Raw genomic sequence first — 23,182 nt, forward strand, 5'->3', positions numbered from 1 at the left:
TGCACCATAGTCAGTCTTTCTCCTTATCCACTAGTATGGAGAAGAATCTGAGAACCATCCTTACTAGTCCCCCTCAGTTACTCGCGGTTGGTCAACTTCTATCAACACTCACTGTCACTCAAGTTTCACACACAACACCAGGTTACAGCAATCTTCCTGCCCCTAGTTCTCGTCTGCCCTTTTGTAGGCCCAGAATCCTACTTAGACTCAAGAGCCCCTCAATTACACTCCCCAGTTTTTGCAGCATGAATCTTTCTGGATTCACTATGCTGTGCACTAGTCTGCCATCTAGTGGTTGGGTCCGGAATTGTAGTTTTTTTTTTCCGTTGCCCAAGTGGGCGTCGACATACCACCATTTGGTGTTCTTTGTGATGTCGACTAGCTTCCTCCGGAAGCTCCCACCTTTGATCGCCATCTTCACATTCTTTTTACCACCGTTTGGGTCTGAATCGTTACTGAAGAGTTCCAGAGATTCGGAGAGCAAATCCACAAAAATAGCAAAAAATCAACAAAATTCACAGATATCAACACACCCGACTACATGCCAGGTAACAGGGACGACCAAGGATAGGGTTTTCACCCGAGATCTCGACGTTCAACGGAAAATGTGCACACAGGGGGCTCCCTGAGTGCAGGGATGGACAAAAGACCTTCCAAGTTTTGCCCCAATTGCCACCACAAATACGCCTAGAAGGACGAGCATCCAGTCTGCAACGTCTGCCTGTTGCTCGACCACAACCATGAGGACTGCAACACTTGCTCGGGGTTCACACCCAAGACCCTCAGAGTAAGGGACAGGCAGGCGGAACCACACCATGCAGGGGCCACCTCGATCGCTCCGAGACTTGGGCCTCTCCAGTGGAGAGGAGGACAACATTGCCGAAGGACTGGAAGACTGCACTGTCGTCAAAGACCAAAAGAAAACATCGAAGGAGGTAAGAGACGCCGACCCCCCAGACACTCGAGCGAAACTCATAAGAATGAAGCAAAATCCTCGAAGTGAATATTGCCGTTGAAACACTCGGCAAAAGCAACAGCAACCAATGATTAGCAGCCCAGCGAATTCTTCGAAAAGGACTCCCAGATGGCAAAAACCCACGAAAAATCTAGGTCGTCGAAGGATGCCCTCGAAAAGGACTCCTCAACACAGAGAAAAGAAGGGTCAACAAGGACTTCGACGTTGACGACCTCCAAGTGAAGCGTTCAAACTCTTGACGCCGAACAAGCTGCCGAGATGGAGAGGTAGAAAAGGAGGCTTGAGGCCGAAATGGCTAGCATCCTGCAGTGAAAAAAGGACCACAATGAAAAAATGAGCCAGTACACCATCCCGCTGAAGCCCTCGGCTGAAGTCTAAAGGGGCGACTAAGACCCTGTACAGCCGAAAACGCCTGAACCGGTCAAGGAACAGGAGGAAGAGGCCCTGTATTGCTTCGAGGGTGAGGAGGATCAGCAAACCTACCAAGAGTCGACGTCCTCGGAGGCGCAAGACTTGGAGTGAAATTACCTTGACACCAAATTACCGGAAGAAGGAGTAGACATATACCCTTCGAGGCCTTCACCCCCAGACGATATAAGGGTCTATAATATGGTGGTTAAAAAGGCTGCAGAGACCTATGGAGTGAACTTGGAGGAGGAAAAGCCCTAGGCATGTTTTCTCCTGGAAACTCTGTTACCTCAACAAACAAGGAGTCCGGTCCTGCCAGTGCTCCCTAGTGTGCTGGACCAGGGCAGGAAGGCGTTCAGGGAGCCAGCTGTATGTAAATCAATGACCCAAAGGACAGAAAATAAGTACAAGCAGTCCTCAAAGAACCCTGCATACATTCAGGGATCAGTGCCAGCTGATTCAATCATATCAGCAACGGCTAGGAAAAGGGCCAATGTACCCAAAAATGCCGGACCACCTCCAGACAAGGAGAGTAGAAGGATGGACCTCATGGGGTGGAAAGTAGAACGTAGTGCAGCGATTCAATGGCGCATCGCCAAATCAAAAGCCCTAATCAAGAGGCACGTGTAGCAGCACTGGGAGGAAGTCAGGCAACTCCTAAAACATCTACCAGAACAGTACTAGCAAAGGGCAGTCCACCTCTTAGAGGAAAGAAACCAGCCTTTACAAAGCAACGGTCTCGCCTTTGCAAAAGTTAGAGCTATTGGCATTGTAAATGACAATTTTTATTTATGTGTTGGTTTTGAAAACGGATAAATAAATGGCATTGTTATTTACAATGCCAATAGCTTAATCTTGCAAATGCGAGAATGTATTGTGCACTGAGAGGGGGTCTCTAGTTGGCACAGGTAGGTACTTGTGACAAGTAGGGATCCTCTCCTCTAGTCAGGGTAAGGGGGTACACTCCTAAAATAACCCCTGCTCACCGCCTTGGTAGCTTGGCACCAGCAGACAGGCTTATCTCAGGGACAGTGTGTAAAGCATGTGTGAACACATACAGTAATCAAGTGACAACACTACAAATGGACACCACACTGGTAGTATATCAAAAATAGTTAACTTTTATATAAAGCCTTAGCACAAGACCAAATAATGACAAAAATAATCCACAATACTATCGGCAATAAAGAGTTCTTGTTAAAATGCTTATTTTTAGAGTTCTGTGCGATTCGTACCCTCTGTCTGGTTCTCACGGTGATGGAAAGAACACAGAGTCTAGCAAGCGCAGCGGACGCTTCGGTCTGATGCGTACAAAATGTTGTGCGAGTCGTACACAGTACCTTATCTTGATGCGTCCGGCACGGACGGCGCAATGTGAAAAAGAAAGCATTGTACAGTGCGTTGTCCTCCTGTCACAGAGCGAGCTATGGCTCGTGCACGTAGTCTGTGCGGGTCGTTTAACTTAAAGCTGCGATGATTGAGGGGACGGTGCTTGGTGCAGTGCGTTCAATTTAAGTTGCACCGGTCAAGCCGTCGTATTGCGGTCTTTGAAGCGGTGCGAGGCGGGCAGTACGACCAGGACGTGCGAAGCGTACCCAACTCCAGGTGCGATCATAGACTTGAAATCAGGGGCACTGTACGCTTCGTTCCGACCAGTGCGATTCGATGAGACAAAGCGTTGTACGCTGCGTTGTCTGCCAGTCACAGTGCGAGCTTCGGCTCGTTGACGTCGTTGGTACGAGTCGTTGGGCGCAGAGCTGCGTTGATTGAGGCTGACAGGCTTGGTACAGGGCTTTGCAGGACACGAGTCGATCGTACGAGGTGTACACAGCTCCCTGCCTCGGCGGCCACGGAAAACAGCGGTTCCAGCAGCTCTCCTCAAGGCGGGTGAATTCCACTGGTCCTGGGACTTCGTTCAGGGGAAAGCTCGCTTACAAGCCCTTGGAGATCTTATGCACAAGTGAAAATAAAGTCTTTAAGTCTTTAAGTCTTTCTCCTCTCCTTCAGCAGCAAGGCAACCACTGCAGGCCAATCCCCCAGGTCAGGGACAGTATTCCTCCTTCAGCTTTCCCAGTTCCTTCTCTTCAGGCAGAGGTTTCTTCTTGTAACTTCAGAGGTTTCTGAAGTATCTTTGTCTGATCTGGATCTCATTTCTTGGGAGAAGGGTCCCAATACTTATACCCCTAAATCCTTTGTTCCTCTGGGGCTGAGGGGCCTTTGCCCAGTCTAAACCAGTTCTGGAGCACTCTGTTGACATGACTGACTTTCTATTCAGGGAGCAGGCTAGAGACATCAGACACTCCACAGGAGGTGGAGCCAGCATTGTAGTGGAAAGGCACAGTCCTATTCAGAGCCCAGGTGCACTCCTCCCACCCATCTGGATGTAAATCTCTCTAATCACCACCGGGCTACCTAGCCCTGCCCTTTGGAATTCCCCAGCCCTGTCACTCACAGAAACCAGACAGCAGATACGCATCCTAGCAGAGGCAGGCCTGGATAGGTTAGGCAAGGAAATACCTACTTTCTAAAAGTGGTATTTGCAAACACAGAATATTAAAATAAACTTTACTAAAAGATGTATTTTATTATTCTGAGTTCAGGCATACTAAACTCTAATTTCTACCATGTTCCCTGAGTCTGTTAGGATTAGAGAATGTAATAATTCTAACAGCCCATTCTGGCCTATGGAGAACAGGTAGCCTTGCAATAGTTAAAAACAAAAATGGCTGTAATTCACTATTAGGACATGCCACACACATCAGGGCTTGTCCTACCTTATACTTGCAATGCGCCCAGCCCTTGGGCCTACCATAGGGGTGACTAACAAGAAGGTAAGGGAAGGTTTAGGGACTGGCAAGTGGGTGCACTCGCCTAGTCAGCACGACAGTACCATACTGCACGCAGGCTCTGCAATGGCAGGCCTTAGACACATTTTACAAGGCTGCTTTTGTGGGTGGCACAACCAGTGTTGCAAACCCACCAGCAGCATTTGGATTTACAAGCCCTGGGCACTCCTGGTGCACTGTACTAGGGTCTGACCGTAAACCAAATAAGCCAATCATAGAAACCAATCAATATAGCAATTTACACAGGGAGCACTTGCACTGTGGCACTGGTTGGCAGCAGCACAGTGCTCTGAGCATCTAACACCAGCAAAAACATATGAGGCACAGCAACAAAAAGTGGAAGGGGGACCCACGCCAAGGGGCCAGGTCTAGCAGACAGTAAGGAGGCATTTGAGCTGAGGGGGGAAGTGAGGAAGTATTGTGCGTTGAGGGGGCAGTGAGGAGGTATTGTGCACTGTATCCCTGATAATGGAGAAAACAGTATTTTGAAAACTTTAGGAAAAATTGGTGCTAGAAATCAGCCTTTAAGAAAAAATAAGTAACTATATTAGATTTATGTTTTAACCATCTAGATTGGTAATAGATATTTGAAATGATCTCCTTTTCACACAGAACTCGGCAGGTGCCTAAAGAAACACTAAACCTAGGCCAGGCCACACTTTATACAGTGAGGGTGCTTTGAAGATTTGGGATGTGGGCATTATTGTGGTGGATGAGAGTAAGGAGGGAGTAGTAGGATAGTGGTGGGGTCATGTACAAAGTCCTAATACACGCGGCCTTGTCCCTCACCTTCAAAGTACAGTGGGAATGACTGTGTGAGGTCCATGCACGTGGTCTCAAAGCCCCTTTCAGTATTACTGGAATGTTCAATTGTGTACGGTCGTAATGCATGTCCGGTCCTCTGCCATCTCCCTGTGCAGCTGAAGGCTTTGAGGAAACATAGTTGAAATGGTGGGGGCTGGAGCATTATCCAGTGAAGAGTGAATTACACCCCATTAGAAAGCCTAAAATTTCATGACTTCATAAAGACCTCTCAGCTGCAACATCAGTATTGTAGCTGGACAGCTCCGTGAGGAAAGTGCGCTTACTGTAGTCGCGACGTTTCGCATATATGACATCAACAATGATTACATTCTTTTTAAAGAAATAAGGGAACTGCCATTCAAATTACAGTTGGTTCAGAGACCCTGGTAAATGCATGAACAAAATGCAATAGTTCTCACATTTTAACAAGCGAATCAGGTGAATTTCTGTTTTAGTGCAAGAGAAGTGCTGGAAAAAAGATCAGAGGAACACACAACATGAAGATCAAAAGTAAAACGATACAGTACCATGCCTGGAATTCTATAAACCACAACCACAGATGTGAACAAAACATATCCATGTGCAGCAGAAATCGGGGGAAGTCCTGGCACTCTAAGGCGACCACTCATTCAGTAGCTGGAATAGTGCGCGGAGAGCTGTGCAGGGAGCATGCACAGTCAGCAGGATGTTTGAACTGTTGCAGTAAAACATACATCCTTTAATACCACCTCGGCAGCCCTTACACAAGGATGCAGATGAGTGTAACAAAGATGCAAGTTGATAATCCCAATGAGATCTCATGACGAAAATGTGCAACCCTAGGCAATTTACTATAAGATTACATCACACGTCACAAACGTAGAAGCATCTAGAAGCTATGCTATCCTGTAGGAACAGCTCAATGAGCTGAACATTCCTTCTGCAACAAACTGTTGATTGGCGTGCCGCAAGCTCTGGTACTTGTAGTGCTTAGAATCAAGCTACTATAGTATTTCACATGTGCTCACATAGCTATTTTGTTACCCATTGCGAGACCTAACGCATTTTTATTATTTGTCTGATTGCATTGTTTTCTTGTTTTATTATTATCTTTTTTAAATAGAAATGCATGTTTACATCAGAAATGGACGTAGGGATGCATTTTGGAAGAAAATACAGCCCCAAACGCCAGTTTTCATTTCATGTAATTGTTCCGAAATTTCGACTGATCTAGCAATAGCAATTTACCCACATTTTACATACCCCCTATAAACAAAGAATGTGATATTCCGGACAGAAGGTTTATTTAACTGATGAAGCTCATTACCGGAACAGGGTGATCTACGCAGTTCACATATTTATTCTAAACATCCCAAACCAGAACAAATCTCGCATCAGAGGGAATAAGAGAGCAAGTACTGAAGAGGATGCAGCAATGGATGCCCCTGGGCAGCCAACGCGCTTTACAAATCCATGAATAGATTGACAATTAATTCGGAGGTTTACAACAAACATCCAGTCATGAATGAAAAGAATAATGCATGCCACCTCGAAGTACAATTGCCGTACAAAAAAAGCACGCCTTTAGTCTCGCTTTCCTATACAGCCATGAAATGAATCACTCTATTCAAACCTGTACAGTGTTGTAAGAGATACAGTATGAGACACAGAGGGATTTGTGCGTCAAGTGTGCTTATTTTGTCTGTTGGGCTACTTGCCTCGAGGAGTGGCTCTAATTACTTAAGAGTGGTGGTATTGGTGGTGTTGTCATGTTCACAAAGGCCGGTAGCTGTAGAGTATCCAGACCATGTGGAAGAAATGACAGCAGCTAATGTCAGGCGGCAGTGATGCCTGTTATTTAATAACCAGCATGCCAGGCACACCATGCGGGAAAGGAACTTCAAGTAAACATTTCACAGTGGATAACTCTGAACTCAAAACAAGAGCCCGAGAACTAACAGCAGCCTTTTACTTACCGAGGACTTGAGATGCAGGCAGTAGGCATCCATTTCTTTCATGTTGGTATAATCGCGGCACCAGTGCATTACTTTTAAAATGTTATAAGTAAAGCGCGGGTGCTGCGATTATACCAACATGAAAGAAATAGAAAAAACATCTATTTCTTTCATGTTTGTATAATCGCGGCACCAGCGCATTACTTTTAAAATGTTATAAGTAAAGCGCGGTTGCCGCGATTAAACTAAAATGAAAGAAATAGATGTTTTTTTCTATTTCTTTCATGTTGGTATAATTGTGGCACCCCCGCTTTACTTATAACATTTTAAAAGTATAGCGTGGGTGCCGCGATTATACTAACATGGAAGAAATTATTCTTTTAGCCCTTCCCTTTCATACTGGGTGCCCTGACTTCCTACTGTGGTACAAGGTTCCTTATCTTCTTTATGGGGCCATCTGGACCCATAAAGAAGTTAAGAAACCTTTTACGCCAGCAGGAAGTCAAGGAACCCAGTATGAAAAGGACGGGGCTTAAAGAGAAAGAACAACGTCACTGGGACCTCTTCTCCAATGGCTGGTCACTGTTTTGCATGAACGGTGACTCCAGCCAATGGAAAAGAGGGTGAGGCTTAACCTCACTAGTGAAAAATACTCTGTCATTAAATCTCGCCAGCTCGACTGCGCATGTGCGCAGTCTTTCGCAGGCTGAGACCTTAAAACATGGCTAACACATGTTTGAAGTCAGCCTTGGATGCTGCGGAGACGTCCAGCAGGCAAATGATGATTGGGGTGACCGAGAGAAGACATGCATGGCTTGGGATTTCAGGCTTCAAGCCTGAGGTACAGAACAACATACTGAACACACCCTTCAACGGAGAGCAACTTTTTAGAATGCCAGTTGATGACAATTCCACTCCGCTCAAAAAGGACAACGTGACAGCAAGGTCCATGGGAGCACTGCAGTTCAGAGGGATGAGAAGGGGTACACCCTCGAAGGCCAAATGGTAGAGGAGTCCACCTACCTAGTACATCACACCAAATATTCCAACACTGTTATCAAGGAAACTGCCAGGGACAGCAGCAGCAGAACTGGCAGTACCAGACATGAGGCCATTCCTTTTGAGGGCGCTCAAACGGACGAGGACAGGCATGGAGAGGAGGGCAACAACGCACCCCCATGTGACTTTGCCGTAAGGCAAACACCCACCTTTACAATACCTCTAGGGGGCATCAAGACCTAAGACAAAACCAAAACCTGATTTTACAAAACAAACAGTTCCTCAAACACATAACACCAGTAGGAGGCAAAATAAGGGACTTCCTCCAGGAGTGGAAGGTCACAACGGACAAATGGATACTAAACATCATACAATACGGCTACTATATAGAGCTAGACAAACAACCTCCAAACAAGAGACCATACAATAAGGTGCACTCAGCTAAGGAACTTTTGCGCTAGCTACTAGAAGCGCAGGAACTGCTCAGCAAGGAGGCAATAGAGATAGTGCCGTACAAGGAGAGGAACAAGGGGGTTTACTCCACATACTTTCTCGTACCACAAGTAGATGAAACTCTAAGACCTGTTCTAGCTCTAAGGTTCTTAAACAAGTTCATAAGGGCACAAAGATTCAAAATTACATCTCTACAAGAAGTAACACCACAAATACAAGAAGGGGATTACATGGCAACTATAGACTTAAAGGACGCGTACTTACACATCCCCATCAACAAAAAACACAAATGCCTACTAAGGTTTACCATCCAAACTCCCTACTAGTTCACAGTACTGGCATTCGGACTCAAATCCGCACTAAGGGTGTTTACAAAATGCCTAGCAGCAGTTGCAGCGCATCTAGGAAGGCAAGGGATACACGTATACCCCTACCTCGATGACTGGCTCATAAAGGCAAGCTCTTACAGCCAATGAAAACAACACATAGAGCAGGTCGTACAAACGCTAATCCAACTGGGTTTCTCAATCCATTGGGGAAAGTCGTCAATAGAGCTGGAACAGGTGAAGATATTCTTGGGGCAGAGATCAACACCATACAAAGCAAGGTGTTTCCCAGCATAAAGAGAACTTTGGCAATACTGAAGGAAACATCTCTTTACCGCAAGGAGTAAGTTCTGACTGAGGACTGTGAGCAATGCGCTATGCAAAAACAACTTAACAAAATGCCACTTATTGGGGGAAAAGTCTCCCTCTGTTGTGGCAGTAGCAGCAGAGAACATAGGCGGTGGCAGCCCACCGTGCCCCTTTCATAACACCCTGCATGGCCAAATTCCTAAAAAAAAAATGAGTCCTCACCCACAGTTCAATTCATTTCACAGAAAAATGCAAGGTCTGTGCAGTGCGTTCTTTAACCCAGCAGACCCTTTCAGATCTCAGCCCCCTCTCTCAGATTGGCTCTCGGGGAATGCTAAGTCAGTCTGCCGTGATGGAAGCAAAGTGCAACCCTGTGTGTAAATATTTGACAGAAGCAGCCGATTGTCACATGGCTGTTGCATTCTGATGGAAACATGCAGCTGTCTTAACTCATGAAAATATATGCAAATCTGAAAGGAAGCAAGTTCGGGGGGGGGGAGGGGGTGTCTGCGGAACATTCACATTCACTTTCAGAGGCCAACAGCGTGCCCTTTGCTGATTACTTCCTTATTGCATTGTTTGCCTTTTTTGGGAAGAGAACCGAAAGTCACAGCAGGGTACTATAAAGCATCCCGTCTGACTTTGTCGCTTCGGGGACTCTTGTGTTTCAGACTCCAGTGTCTCAGAGGGGCCGCGCGCACTGGCTGCACTGCACCATTTGAGAGCTCAGTCAGCTGTTGCTGAATCGTCGCAGTGTCCATCAAAGGGGGTGTCTAGAAGCACATGAAAGCTCAGCCCGTCTGGAACACACTCAAAAAGAAATTAGAAAGGGCTCTTTTTCTGTTTTCTTTTTCACCACAACTTACATCGTTGTGCTCCACACAGAACATTGAAGTGTGCTCTAAGTGACACAGATTGCATACTTTAGGACACTTAACGCACACTATTCTGTGTATACACCAGAGGGCGGAAGGTGTGACTTCCGAAATATTCACTCCTGCATGATGTGGAGCCCTGGAAAGGCGGAACACTCACTCTGGGACAGCAATAGGTAACTTTGAAAACAAGCACGGCCCCACGGCTGCGAAAGTTAAAGCAACACGCAGCGTTTACCTTGCAGGAGCGAGCAGCAGCAGGTGCGATAATTACAAACAGATGGTGCCGCTGCACGCTCTGGGAACAGTGCAGTACATGCACACGTTTTCCAAAAAGTCATAAGCGATTCCAAAAGGTCCCTCCTAAGCAACGCTTGCGCGCTGCGTAAGCGAGACCTAAAAACTATTCCGAAAGTGGGGTACACCGCAAATAGACCTACTTGCAACACACCAAAATGCCAACACTTCCCATCCAGACAACCAGACCATCGGTCCCAAGGGAATGCGCTATGGATAAATTGGTCAAAGACATCTGCATACACTTCCCCCCCCCCCCCCCCCCCCCCTCCCAGCAGATACCACTGATACACAGGGTACTCATCAAATGCAGGATCAGCAAATCCGCAACATGTCGCTAATACTAATAGGCACCTCAGTGGACCAGATAGTCCTGGGGCCCGATTCACAGAACTAACTTAAGACAAAATCCTAAACTTACTACCATTTTGGTATTCACAGAAGGCCCTTACTTATTTTGGTATTCTCAGAAGGCACTTACGCATTTCGCTATTCACAGAAGTTAGGAGTCCTAACTTTAGGACTCCTAAATGCCTTCTGTGAATACCGAAAGTCTTAAAGTTAGGATTTTTTTCAGTTTAAGAGTAGTAAAGTTAGGACTCCTAACTTTACTACTCCTAAACTGAGAAAAATCCTAACAAAATAAACTAAGCTACACACCCCTAAGGGTGCACTTAGCATTGATAGTGGCTTACACAAGAGGAGAAACAGGAAAGAGTTTCTTCCCCTCCCAAGTAGTAAAAAGATTTCTAGCAGGAGCAAAGAGAATCGCACCTCCAAACAGAATGCCAGCACCAGCATGGAACCTCAACGTAGTGCTAACTCAATTGATGAAGGCACCATTTGAGCCTACTCTAAAGACAGCCTTCTTAGTAGCTATCACATCGCTACGAAGAGTAAGTAAATTACAAGTGCTAACACTTCAAGAGCCCTATCTGCAAATACACAATAATAGGATTGTAATGAGAACAAACCCACACTTCATGCCAAAGTAAATGTAAATGTAAATGTACAGAAATTTATATAGCGCAAATCACTGAGCGGTTTCTAATTGCTTGCTTAGGGAACCCGTCCTGGTATTCCTCTGTGAGATAACCCCAGCAGGGTATCCACAAGGGGAAAGCCAGGCATCCCACCGCGAGGGGCCGTTGTGGAGATTAAGCAAGCTATTGCCCAGAGTCGCAGAGTGTGAACCCGTGAATCGAGTAGGCACCGGAGCGAGAATTGTCAAGTCAATGGACATTTCTTAGGACTCAAGACCCCGCCGAGCCGGGAATTGAACCCTGGTCCCGGGCTGACCTCTGCTTCCAGGTCTGCCTCCTCTAACCAGTGAGCCCCACTTCTCCACTAGGTGGTAGCTCCACTTCTCCAAAGGTGGTGTTACGGTTCCACATCAACTGAACAATACAAATACCTCGTTTTTTCCCAAAAACCAGCCACAAGCACAGAAAGGGCGCTACACACGCTGAAATACAGATGGGCGGTAATGCACTATATAGAAAGGACAAAGGAGAGCAGAAAAACAAAGCAGTTCTTTGTTTCCTTTGCCAGCAGTTTTTGGAACGACCAGTAACCATAAATACCATTGCACAGTGAATTGCCCAAACCATACAACTCTGCCACAAACAAGCAGGGCAGCTGTAACAAGGAGCAGCTTATGCTCACTCAACAAGGAAGAAAGGAGCAACAATTGCGTTTCTAGCAACACGCCCATTCAATACATTTGCCAAGCTGCAATATGGTCATAAGTGCACACGTTCACTAAGCACTACTGCGTAGATATTCAAATGAACAAGGAAGCGCAAATGGGACAAAAGGTCTTATAACACATATTCAGTAACCAGAGCTCATCTTCCACCCAGCCACCACAATAAGGACAAATCGCTACAAAGTCTACGCACAGCATAGTGAATCCAGAAAGATTTAAACTGCAAAACGTATAGTTTCTTACCTGTCGGTGTAGTTTTGTAGCTTGGAGACTTTCTGGATTAACTAGCGATCCCACCCTCCTCCACCAGAAAGATGAGGCAGGAGGAAAGGGATAAAAACTGGAGAAAGACTTTACAGGATAAAAGAAGATAAAAGGTAACACAAGAGAAGATAAAAAAGAATCTGAAGATGGGGACCAAAGGTGGGAGCTTCCGGAGAAAGCACGTTGACGTCACGAAGGACACCAAATAGTGGTATGTCGACGCCCACCTGGGCCACACAAAAAAAGAGAAAAAAGACTACGATTCCGGACCCAACTACTAGATGTCGTAATAATGCACAGCATAGTAAATCCAGAAAGTCTTCAGCTGCAAAACTACACCGACAGGTAAGAAACTATATGTTACCCATCATTCAGCCCTCCATTCCCTTGGGACACTGACTCCTTATCAGTCATCATACTGGTTGCTGAAGTTGTATTATGTTCTCATAGGTACCAGGACTCCAACATCAGAGGAGTAACTCAATCCTTCAAGAAGAAAATGGTAACCTATCCCCTAGTAGAATGGGCCTGTGTAAGAGGTTGGGTTTTAGTTTGAAGGAGTGGGGAGGCAATAACCCTTCTCAAGCAACAACCACAATCCTGTCAGGGTGAACCACAAAAGTCACTAAATTAACCTGCGCTTTACCTTGTGGTAGCTTGGCGCAAAATAAGTCTGGCTTAACTTGGTGGCAACATATAAATTATTTATGCCGCACACAAGCAGTAATAAAGTTAAAACACAAGACCAATCGCACACCACTTAGAAAAATAAAATGTAATAATTAAAATGACACCAAACCAAATCTACTTCGTAGAACCAGAGAGATGCAGTTTTAAAGGTTTAAGTAAAAATACTATCCAGAAGCGGAAAGCGAGGACTGTGGGTATCTGGTTGCGCTAGGCCTGGATAAAGTCACAAGTCCAGGCCAAGAGCATTGGAGTGTGGGCCAAATAGAGGGACCAGATTAGTCCAGCTGAAAAAGTTATCTTCTCAAAGTCTGGCGCAAAGAGTTCAAAACCTCATGATTTCATAGGAGGAGCTCATCTGATGCAAGCCAAGAATCCAGGACCTGGGAGGAGCTTCGCGGGCAAGCAAGATGGCCGCGTAGGCTCAGAGCTCCGCAGACCCTCCGACCCTCCGCACTTATCCTGGAAGAAATCCTGATCCACGGTGGTGGATTCTAATTGGCGAGTGGTCGTAGACACGGGATCCGCTTTCTGTTCCCGAATCCGACATTCCTTGGCGAAGTTACGTCGTGTTGAACTTTGTGCCAGAGATGCACCATTGTCCTGCAGATGGCCGATGGTCGAACCGACGCAGAGCATGATCGATATGCTGAGTGAGCGCCTTCAGACCTGCTGGCGGAGTGAACGTAGCCGCGGAGTTGCTGGCTGTTGACTAGACATTCGGGGAGGCTCCGCTCCGCGCCTGTTTGAGCGCTTACAGCGACATCGGACTGCTATCCTTTGTTCTGCCCGGACCCAACATGGCTGGCAGGGGTGATCCCGACAGGACGGCGAACCGGGCCAGCAGGAAGACGGTCCAACCCCAGACCAACAAGATCGACCGGTACGCCCAGCAAAGGACCTCGCCCACTGTTGTCGCTCAATCTAAGGACTCCGCACGGGCGGGCTCGCCCGAGGGGTCGGAGCCCACTCTCCGCGACATCATGGGGGCTATCGCTGGCATCAGGACTGAGATGCACAAACAACACGAGGTCCTGGCACATAAGGTGGACACCCTGGCTATTGATCTCAATTTGATCAGGGCCGACCTGGGCAAAACGAACGATCGAGTGAAATCTCTCTATCAAAACTTCCAGCCTCACGACCGATGTCTCGGACCTGCAAACGGAGGTCTGTACCTTACGGTCGGTTAATGATCTGTTCTCGAGGCGGCTGGAGAACTTCGAGGGACGTGCCAGGCGGCAGAATGTGCGCATTATTGGGGTACCGGAGGGTGCGGAGGAAGCGTCCGTTGACCTCTTTGTCGAGGACTTGGTTAAGACTCATCTGGCTCCAACAGGCCTCAGTCATTTCTTCTCGGTGGAGCGGGCACATAGAATACCGGGCGGCCCTCCGAAGACGGGCGTCGCACCGAGACCCATCATCGCCCGTTTATTCAATTTCAGAGATCGAGATGCGATCCTTCAGGCTTCGAGGCGACATGGGCCTCTCAAGTTCCAAAACGCAGACGTGAACTTCTACCCGGACTTCACCAGGGCTGTTCAGAGACAGCGCCAAAGTTTTGCGGGGGTGAAGCGGCGCCTCAGAGACTTGGGGCTGAAATACTCTATGTTGTTCCCCGCTAAACTGCGCATTGAACGCGATGGCCGCGCCCTGTTTTTTGATATGCCTGAGTCTGCGAGTGACTGGCTGGACACTTTGCCGCACCGGCGCGAGGAGCAGGATGAACATTCTGGAGGTGCCTCTGGTGGCTTCGATCCTCAGGAATAGTACTTCTTGCACTACCCTTGTCGGTTGGTGTGACCGTTGACTATGACCTATAATGCCGAACTGTTGCACTTTATTGGTTATATCCTATTCTCTCATGGAGGGTGGCAGAGGGGGACTGCGAGGGTCCCTTACTCCTCTAGGGTCTTTTTGTAGTTTAGTTTATGGGGCGACAGGCACACTGCTGGTTGGGGGGGCTTCCTAGTCTGCTGCAGGGGTGCAGGGTGGGGGGTGGTGTGGGGGTTGGTTCTGTGTGCTTTCCTTGCTTTTTTCTTCTTTCTCTTAGGCAATGGGTCACGTGCTCTGCTTTGTTTCATGTATCGGTGAGGCCTCTGGGGGCTTTCGAAGGTTTTGGATACGACGATGGGGGGTAGGAAATTGAAAGTTCTTTGTTGGAATGTCAATGGCTTGGGTGATCGTATTAAGAGAGGGGTGGTATTGCAACTGTTCAAAAGACATATGCCTGATGTTATTCTTTTGCAGGAGACACACTTGGTGGGGAATACATGCCGAGCGCTCAACAGGAAGGGTTTCAAGATGGTGGCACATTCGGGGTTCTCTTCGGGGTCCCGGGGGGCGGGTGTTATGATGCGCACGTCTCTCCCTTTTGAGATTGACTCCACTGTGGTGGACGAGAAGGGGAGGTATGCAGCCGTCGCAGGGCGGTGGGAAGGGCGTGTCTTGAATCTGGTTTCGGTTTATGTTCCCCCGGGGCTGCAAAACAACACTTTTCAGGACCTTGGTAGCGCCATTTTGGATCTGCCAGCTGGGTTGCTTATTGTAGGGGGTGACTTTAACTCGGTTTGCTCCGGGTCCCTGGACAGACATCCGCCTAGGGACCTCCGTAGCTCGCAACTGTGGCTTCCCACTTTCCTTGATACCATGGGGTTGGTCGACTGCTGGAGACTCCTACACCCCACCCAAAGCCAATACTCTTTTCATTCTGGCGCACATGGTAGCCTCTCGAGGATTGATTATGTTCTTGCCTTGGCTGCTCATGCACCGGCGATCTCTGAGGCCCGCTTCTTGGCGAGGGGCATCTCGGACCACTCCCCATTGTGGGTTTCATTCGATTTTAACATCGTTGTTACGGACCGACCGGTGGTGGTCAATCCGTGGTACTTTCAAAACCCAAAGAAGCGTGGTCTCCTGGCCAAGGCTATCGAGCTCTATTTTACCGAGAATGTGGGATCGGTTGCATCGGCAGGTACCTTATGGGAGGCGTTTAAAACGGTCTTGCGGGGTGAGGCATTCGCCCTCCTAGCGGAAGCTCGCAGGGACAGACGCCGACATGGTGCGCATCGAGGCGGAGATTATGGAATTGGACTCTCAACTGGAGGCGAGTCCCGTGCCCGAGCTGCTACATAATCTCTCCCTTAAGCAATCTGAGTATCGAGACCTTGCCACCGACGCTGCTCTCGTTATGGGTAGGGAGCAGCAGGGTCGGATTTACGATGTTGGTGACAAGGCGGGCAAGCTATTAGCTTGGCTCGATAAGAAAGAAAGGGCCAGCCGAGTCGTCCCGGAGATACTGGGAGACGACGGTTTGTTGGTTACCGACCCGAGCGCAATCGCTGAGTCATTCTCGGAATACATTCAGGGTGTTTACTCCTCTGTTTCGGACCGGTCTGAGGCCGACTCGAGTGCTCTCCTGTCGGAGATCGATCTCCCGTGCCTGTCTGAGGCAGACCGAGATGATCTGGACAGGGACGTCACTGCGGACGAGGTTGCGCTCGCAATTCGCTCTCTGAGGTCTGGCAAGGCGCCTGGTCCTAACGGTATTCCGGTAGAGCTGTACAAAATCAAACCGGATGTGGTTTCCCCGCACCTGCTGAACATGTTCTTGGAGGCGCAGGAGGCTGGCATGCTTCCCCACGACCAGAGGTTGGCCACCATTGTGGTTATCCACAAGGAAGGGAAGCCAAGAGATTTGTGCCGATCGTATCGCCCCATTTCTCTATTAAACGCGGAGCCTAAGATTCTAGCCAAAATGCTCGCTAATCGTCTGATTGGCGTCATCGGCGACTTAGTGCACCCGGACCAGTCGGGCTTTATTCCACACCGCAACACTGCTCTTAACCTTCGTAGACTTCACGGTGTCCTGGCCAGGGCCCATACACTTGAGGAGCCGGCTGTCCTGGCGTCTTTGGACGCCACGATGGCTTTCGACTCCCTTGAGTGGCGTTACCTGTGGGCAGTGTTGGCGAAGCTCGGTTTTGGCCCGGAATTTGTGGGGTGGGTCAAACTCCTTTATGCTGGCCCCCTGGCTAATGTAGCGGTCAATGGTCGAGTCTCAGCATCCTTTGTTCTTCAGAGGGGCACTAGGCAGGGCTGCCCCCTGTCGCCCCTCCTGTTTGCACTCGCTCTCGAACCGTTGGCGGCCTGGTTACGCAGCCACCCCGACCTACATGCTATCCGGTGGTCCCCTGACTTCGAGGACCGAGTGTCACTGTATGCAGATGACATTCTTCTGTACCTCACTTCCCCCTGCAAGTCCCTCATTGTGGCCTGCGACGTGTTGCGACTTTTCGGTCAGTACTCCGGTCTAGTAATTAACTGGTCCAAGTCACATTTGTACGTCCTAAAAGGGGGAACACCACGCCTTCCGAGAGGTTGCGGCATACAGGTGGCGAGCCAAGGCTTCAAATATTTAGGGATATACATCTCCACCAACTCCAAAGTACGCTATGAGCGCAACTTGCTTCCCCCTCTTCTCTGCCTTCGGCGAGATGTGGAGGGGTGGCGTAAACTCCCGCTCTCTCTGCTTGGGCGCGCGGCGTTATTCAAAATGATGTCCTTGCCCAGGTTTCTGTACGCCCTACAAAACACTCAAGACCCGGTACCAGCCCGATACTTCGGTGAGATCGAGAGCTTACAACGCGTCCTACTCTGGGATGGTCGCCCTCGCATCACTATCACGAAGCTTACGCAACCTGGTACGATGGGGGGATAGCGTTGCCTGACGTGCGGAGGTATTACTGGGCATCCCAGTTGGCAGCTATTAACCATGGCCTCTATGGTCCTGTGGACAATCCGGGGTATGCTATGGATCGGTGGCTTCTGGGCGGTGGGAAATATCATAGGGCGCTCTACACGAGGTCTCTTGACAAATGGATGTCTGGTCCAACGAAAACCGCCGTACATATTTGGAGGACTATTACAAAGGCGCAAGGTTGGAAGGGTAGGCTAACGAAGATGACCCCACTCTATGACTCGGACATTCTGGGTAGATTGTGGCATACTAAAGGCTTTGATAAGTGGGACCTGATTGGCATCTCTAGGGTGGAGGACATGTTGCTGCGTGGCGAGGTAAAATCTTTCGCCCAGTTACAGGCAGAGTTTCAGCTGGGTGGAACGGAATTTTTCCGGTATGCTCAGCTGCGGCACGCACTATTGTCCGCCATGCCGGAGGGTGAGGCGATTCCCGACAGTTCTCCCTTAGAGGACAGGGTACTGGATGGCCATATGCCAGACAGTGCCATTTCATTAACATATAAGAAGCTTGTCAATGTTCGTACAGACCTCCTCCTGGGAGTGAGGGATCAGTGGGTGCGTGACGGGATAGAGATTGATGACTAGGATTGGCAGAGCGCGGTTTCTTCCCCTAAGGAGGTCGCCATCTCTTCCCGTCTTCGATTGGTGCAGATGAAAATCTTGCACAGAGTCTACGTCACTGGCCCCAGACTTATACATATGGGACACTCCGCTGATGGCCTCTGTAGGCACGGCTGTGGTGCCCTAGCTACATTTATGCATATTATATGGGAATGTGATGCAATAGCTTCTTATTGGCGACGCGTGCACTCGATTATGAGCGAGGTGACTGGGGTAGAAGTGTGCGCAGAAGCCAGAAGGTGCCTCCTGAAGATATGGGGCCCGACAGACCAAAACGTGGCCCAGACCCGATGGGTGACCCTGGGTAATATGGTAGCGAAAAGGGACATCGCACAGAGGTGGGGAGCCGCGACGGCTCCGATGGTTGTACAGTGGAAGTCCAACATGGATTGGTGTATGTTCCGGGAAAAGACTGTGTATGTTGCCAGGGGTAAGCCTAAAAAGTGGCAGAAAATGTGGGGGGCTTGGAACGAATACAGGGGTGATATTTGCGTACCTCCAGAATCTGCTCCACAGGAAGAACACTTGTCACCATAGTCTATAGTTCCAACTGGAGACTTCATACTCTGCTATCCTGTGTTTTCCTCCCACTGCATTTCTAGTATCCCTATTATCCTGATTATTACTGTGTTCTCTGTGCTTGTCCGGCCCCCTCACTACGCCTCACTGTACTTTAAATTCATTGCCTTCTTTGTTGCGCCAGTTTCCGCGCTCCTTTCTTTTCCTTTCCTCCTTCTTACGTTTCTTGTATAAAATTTGAAAAATTAACCTTCATTCGTACTGAAGTACTGATTCTTGCACTTTGATTTACTGTGGTCCGCTCTGCTGCCTCGCCTCCGGGATGTAAGGCTGAATAGCTGTGTGCACTGTTTTTAAATAAAGGTTTTTAAAAATTAAAAAAAAAAAAAAGAATCCAGGACCTGGGGTGGCACCTCTAGAGGATCAGGATCTCACTCCAGCAGAGGCCAACTGGGCTCAGGCAGGTCCATTTGCAGCATGCCAGCTGTGAGGTTGTAAGGAGGACTCTGGAGAGTGTTGTGTCCCTGTTGCCCAGAACAGGAGGGCAGCCAACTGATCCTTGAAGTCAGTGTGGTAGTCCTGGGTTGAAGATTATCCTCGCTCCTTCAAGCAGCCAGGGCAGTCCTCTGAAGTACTTGACCTAGCAAAGAACCAAACCTTATCAAAGCCCAAACCAAGAGCCTACCCAAGGTCCTTAACTCCAACCCTCTCACTACTCCCACTTGTGATGAATTTGCCTCCTCCTTCGCTTCTAAGACCGAATCCATTAAATCAGATCTACTCAAGGACCTTATATCCATTTCGGGCCTGAAAGAGAGCCCATCACTGTCCCTTGCTGCTGCCCCAGCTAATAATCTCTCACTATTAAAACTAAAAAACAATGTTCCACTTCGACATTTACAGTGAAAATACCATATTAAAAATGCTAAACGCGTTGAAAGCATCCAATCACTTCTCTGACCTGCTCCCGGCAAACTACATAAAATACTTCACTCCTCTCCTACTACCACTCTGGACCAAGATCATTAATACTTCCCTTCTGCAAGGATCCATTCCAGACACCCTGAAAACGGGGCAGGTCTCGCCTATCCTTAAGAAACCCACAGCGGACCCTAATAACTATCGCCTGATCTCCAACATCCCTATGTTAGCTAAACTCCTAGAAAAATGTGTTAACACACAACTGAACTGTCACATTGCTCGTTTCAACCTGCTGAACCAATTTCAATCTGGTTTCAGAGCAGGTCACAGCACAGAGTCAGCCATGACACATGTATTAGATGACGCTCTAAAAATCCTCGACCAAAATGAAGCTCGTCTGTTAATCCTACTCGACCTGTCATCAGCATTTGACACCGTCAAACACAACAACCTGCTGAATCTCTTGAAACACAGAATGGGTTTATCTGGATGTGTATTTAACTGGTTCGCCTCTTTCCTCCAAAACAGATCCCAAAGATTCAAGGTCAACCAATCCCTGTCCTTCCCCTCGTCTGTCATGCTGGTAGTTCCTCAAGGCTCCTCCCTCTCTCCCACCATTTTCAACCTTTTCATGGAACCCCTCACCGATCTTCTCAGCCTCTCCAAGATACAATTCCACATGTATGCTGACGATACCCAAGTCTACATCAAAATTCACTCACTGGAAGACATCAAATCACTCAACTCCACTCTACAAAAAACCCAAATCTGGCTGGCCGAAAACCACTTGAAACTTAACTCCCTCAAAACGGAATTCCTTGTAATCACCCCCCTAACAAAACTTAAACTATCACAGACTGGATGAAGCATCTAACAACTCTCAATGGACAACCGCTCATAGTCGACTCAGCAAAATCTCTTGGGGTAACGCTGGACAATCACCTCAAAATGCTGAAACACATAAATGCCTCAACAAAGGGAGCCAACTTCCACCTAAAGACCCTACGAAAACGGAAACCCTATCTGCCCGCCTTAGATTTCAAACCAGCTGTTCAAGCCTTAGTTATCCCTCGCTTAGAATATGGAGCAGTAACCTTATGCGGACTCCCGAGTCTTCGACTGCCCCGCTAAGACCCACGATCAACTCCGCTGCGAGACTCATTACAGGCTCTAAGAGAAACGCCCACATTTCCCCAGTCCTGAGAACCTTCAACTGGCTACCGTTTGACACCAGAATTCATTTAAAAATCGCTTGTATGACACACAAGGCTCTCTACCACAACACCCCACAATACCTAGCTCAGAAACGGGTGCTCTCAGCGGGCAGCAGAGCTTCCAGGAGTGCCTAGACTCTTCTCCTACAACTTCAACGATTTTCCAAGAAAAAAACGTATAACCGGTCCTTCTCCGGTATGGCTCCAAGGATATGGAACTCTCTGCCCAGTGAAACTAGAATGAACCCTTCCCCGGCTTCCTTCAAAAGAGAAGTGAAAGCTATCCTCATGGCTCAATCCACGTGATTTCTTTGTTCTATTCGCTGTACTTTATTACTCGCTTTTCCTCGCTTATATTCGTCCTTCGGTTTTATCTTTGCCATTTTGCACTAGCATCGCACTGCCTTGTCTTGTTCTAGATGTATCAAGTACTTACTTATTGCGTGACTCACTATATCGTAATATATTCTGTATATAGTTCTACGTGTCATGTAAAGCGCTCTGATACTCGCTTGAGTCTGGTTCGCGCTATATAAAACCTTCAAAATAAATAAATAAAATACAAGGCAGTCCTTTTGAAGCCTTCCACAGGTCGAGGAGTGTACTGATGAGTGGCTCAGGAGGTCCATCATTCATACCTGATGCCACCCTTTGAAGTTGCCCAGGTCTAGGGTTATAAAAGGCTGGTGTAAATTCTGGGAGTGTGCTGAAGGCAGCACTTTGAAATAGAAGGGGGAAAGGGAACAGCTCCACCCCTCCCATCCTGGCCGAATAGCCCTCTCCCAGCTACACCCAGGTCCTATGTTCATTGTGTGCCAAATACACATTCCTGATGGGGGAGCAATTAAAAGGCCCAGTCAGCTGAAAACTCCTAGAAGGCCTCCCAGTTTAGGGCAGGAAAATGCCAACTTCTAAAAGTGTCATTTTTAAAATTGTAATCTGAAAATGACTTTACCATTAAAGAGGGTTTAATGAGCCAAACATGATATTTCTACCTATTTGCAATCAAAAGTTAGCACTTTAAATGTAGCAAGGTAACCCAATGCGTTCAAGTTCTTTTTTGTTGAGATTTAGATAGATCTAGCAATGAGATCTACAGGAAAAGAATCAAAATTACATTCATTAATACAACTGCAAAAAGGAGCTAAACAGGTTATTATTACTACAACACATTAGTTCATTAAAAGGACAGTTTATCATCTCCATTGTAGCTATTGCTGTTGTAATACCATATTTTTAAAAAAAGCGGTTTTAAAAATCTCTGTTGGAAAGCAAATACATGTTCAATGGGCTGTATATCACTTCTATATAAGGTGCATATTCTCTCCTCCCATGTTACATTTCGCCATGCATCCACCACAGTTTTTAGTGGTAAAAATTTCAATCTACATATCATTATGCATCTTTGCACCCCATGTTCCAAATTCAAATATAATAAAGGAACGGCAGCCTGCCAGGATTGATTGTATAATATAATAAAACAATTTTTCTCTACATTATTTTCCATGAAGCAATTTTTCATAGTATATTTTAAATCGTTTTTAAGATGACCATAACTCATATTTTGAATATCTGTTGTAGTCCAAGAAAAGTGCTTAAGCCCAGTTAAAATATTAGTTAAGTGTTCCACCCTCAATAGTTGGAGCAAGGTGTAGGAAGGTAGATACCTGACTATGGTTACCCCCAACTTTTTTCCTGGTGTTTTGCTGGTTTTCTGACTTAGTTGACCTGAGGCCCTGCTATTCAGGACCCCAGGCCCACTGCTCTCTCTCTAAAAATGGATTCCATGTGCCTTAGGTACATTTCCAATTGGGACTGGACCACCTTATCAGACCCTGTAACTCAGGGCATAGGTGTACCCAGGGCCTACCAGGGGCTGAAGCATGTATTATGCAACCCCTGGATGGCCATCTAAATCTGACACAACTGGCTGCACGACAGCTGGGGCAAGGTGGTGTACTCACCCTTTGCTTTAGATATAGTATACCTATATCTAACCCTAAAAATGGACACACAGATTCCTATCAGTCACTCCTATGGCAGGCCTTGACAATCCTGAAGGCAGAGTGCTTGGAATCGTGTGAGATGGTGCACTGGCATGAGCTGGGCCCGTTTGCAGCTTGCGGAACCAAGTCCTAATAGCTGTTCCATGATAACGCATACCATATACTCTTAAGTGCATTATAATCTTCGCGGTTAAATGCTATCTTTGGTATTGCTTTATCAAAACATGTCGAGTAAGGTGTCATACGAATTGGAA

Source organism: Lissotriton vulgaris, chromosome 1_1, assembly GCF_964263255.1.
Source record: "Lissotriton vulgaris chromosome 1_1, aLisVul1.2, whole genome shotgun sequence".
In the NCBI taxonomy this organism is placed as follows: domain Eukaryota; kingdom Metazoa; phylum Chordata; class Amphibia; order Caudata; family Salamandridae; genus Lissotriton; species Lissotriton vulgaris.